The sequence below is a fragment of the Tupaia chinensis genome, unplaced genomic scaffold (assembly GCF_000334495.1).
Source record: "Tupaia chinensis unplaced genomic scaffold, TupChi_1.0 Scaffold000110_1, whole genome shotgun sequence".
NCBI classification, from domain to species: Eukaryota; Metazoa; Chordata; class Mammalia; order Scandentia; family Tupaiidae; genus Tupaia; species Tupaia belangeri.
The window spans coordinates 2165238-2167800 of NW_006159574.1; positions in this window are offsets into that span (position 1 = coordinate 2165238).

Here is a 2563-nt window from a genome sequence, read left to right on the forward strand (position 1 = left end):
TCCCACCCCTACCCTCACCCCACCCCACCCATCTCGGGCTGGGGGGGGGCGCTGGGCGCGGCGTGGCGTTTGGACTCACCTGGCACATCGTAAAGTGATTTACGGAGTGAAAGTGTTCGCAGAGGCCCCCAGCTGGAGGCCGGCCGGCCAGGACTTTATTAGGTGCTCTATTACGGAAAATAAACCGTAATCCGACCATAAAAGCCAAATCTGAAAAACATATTTGCCCTTGGAGTGCGGAGCGCCGCGGCGCGGAGGCGGTCACACCTCCGAGGGATTAGTTTTATTGAGGGTGACACAGCGCGCCGCAGGACTTTGACACCGGGTGGGCAGCGCCCCCCGCGGGGCCCCCACCCCAGGCGGCGGGTCCCCTCCTCGCGGCGGGGTCGCGCCCCCCCCGGGTCCCCGCACCTCGCGGAGCAGCCACGCCAGGCGGCTGAGGCGGGGCAGGTGCTCCCCTGCCCGCGCCTGGGGTTTCTCAGCTAGCCGGCCCTTCCCGGTTCGGGACGGAGGGCAGGGAAGGAAGGAAGTAGCCGAGGAAGAGGAGGGAGGGAAAGAAGAAAGGAAAAACCAAGTCGTTAAACAGCGAGGAAACCATTTCTAAGCACAGGGCCCAATAGGTTAGCGAGGGCTTCAGACAGTTCATGGGGAAAGAATTTAAGTAGGTTAAGCCTGGTGCAGAATCACGCCCTTGCCCAGAACCCCGTTCTCCATGAGCTTTCTGAGGGCCTTCTCAAATACGCACATTGTTGCTAGAACTTGCAGGCTGCCCAACCTGGCGCTCTCCACCCAAAGCACAAACTCCTGGCCCCTGTCCTCCCTGCTCCTTGGAAGCCCTTCTTCTTTCTAAGAGTCTAACTCACCTAAACCAACAGTTACTCCGTATCTTTCTGTGACTGACTTCACTTTTAATTTTACAGGGCAAGTCCGCTTGCCAGAGAGAGTCCCTCCTCCACTCTCCTGTCTGGGTTTGGGGCACACACACCGGGTCAGGACTTGGACTGCCCTCGCAACCATGCCCCTGCTGGCCCAAGGGGCTTACTTTGTTTAGTTCAGTGTGCTTGTTGCTCGTCTATGGGGGGGTGGTGAGAAACCCGTCTCCTCCAGGGGCTTTGGAACTCAGGTTTGGAATCCCAGATGGCCAGGTGGCTCAGTCCAGCGCCTCAACCACCACACCACCTGCGGCCCAGGAATTTCCTGCTAAGGCTGACGAGGCTCATCTTCCCGGACCCTCAGGCTTCCACCTCCTGCAACGACCCAGGTGACCCTCGTGGCCTGTTCTCTTCTCTTGGACGCGCACCCAGAACTGAGACCATGCGGTAAGTCTGCCTGGAATTTTTCAAGGAACCTCAGTCCACTTGACAGCCCCACTGACAGACACAGGGTCCTGGCGTCTCCACACCCTGAGGACACTCCCTTTGTGTGCTGCCACCACCTCGAAGAGGCTGTGCGACTCCCAGTGGCTTTGATGTGCAGACAGTGCTTTTCAGAGTCTCTTAGCAGCCTGGTGGCTGGCTGTACATTTGGAGAGACATCGATTCATGCATTTGCCCACTGAAAAACTGATTCTGTTTTGTCACTGAGACCTAGGGGCTCTTTTTTTCTTTTTTCTTTCTTTTTTTTTGGAGAGGATTTTTGCTATAGGGCACATGTATTTGCCAGAAAGAGAGGGACAGACAGAAAGTGAGAAATCCCCCCCCAGGGGCGATGGTCACGCCGCGATCCCTTCTCCTCTGTTCTCCTCTTGGGATCTTGAGCACGCACGCACACGCGCCAGGTGTGAGTTTAAGCCACCGGGGCCGGGACTCGAACCGCGGTCAACTACGTGGGAGTCCAGGGACATAGCCATTACGCCAGCTGCTGGTCCCACCCTGGAGCTGTTTATATATTCTGGGCACTGAGGTCAGCCCTGTGGGAGTCCAGCACATCACTTTGAAGCTGACTTTCCAAGCCGGCTGCCTGGGTGGGGAGACTAGCTCTGGGAGGAATCAGAATCACCCCTTTCCTCTACCTTCTAGTTGTTCCAGGGTCCAGATTGTGGCGCTGGCTCCTGCACTTCCTGGATAGTGGGGCTCTGGAGGGCCAGAAGGGGACGCGTGCTGTCCTCCGGAGGGCACAGCTCACCTCCCCCGGCTAAACAAAACCCTCTTGGGGCCCCTGCCCCTTTCCAAGCCTCAGAGTTTCATTGGAGCCAAGACGATCCCAGTGGGGCTTCCCGGCTATCCCAGCCAGGGAGCCGGCGGCAGGGCAGTGGGCTTTGTCTAGGCCCTTGATGGGCGGCACCCAGGGTCTCCCCTGTGCACCCTGGCTTCCCCTGTGGGCGCGAAGACCCACCGGCTCCCATGGGCCTTACAGCCAGAGAGCAGCCCTAAGGCAGAGCCTGGTGCTCCTCAGAAAACAGCGCCTTACGGCTTCTTGCCTGCGCCTGCGGAGACCTGGCTCTGGGGCCGGCTGCAAAGACTTTCGATCTCCGCACTAGGTCAGCCTGGAGCGCGGGTGCCATTTGAGGTCCTAAGGCTGACCCCACCCCAGGCAGAATCGGCGACCCCAAGCATGGCGCCCA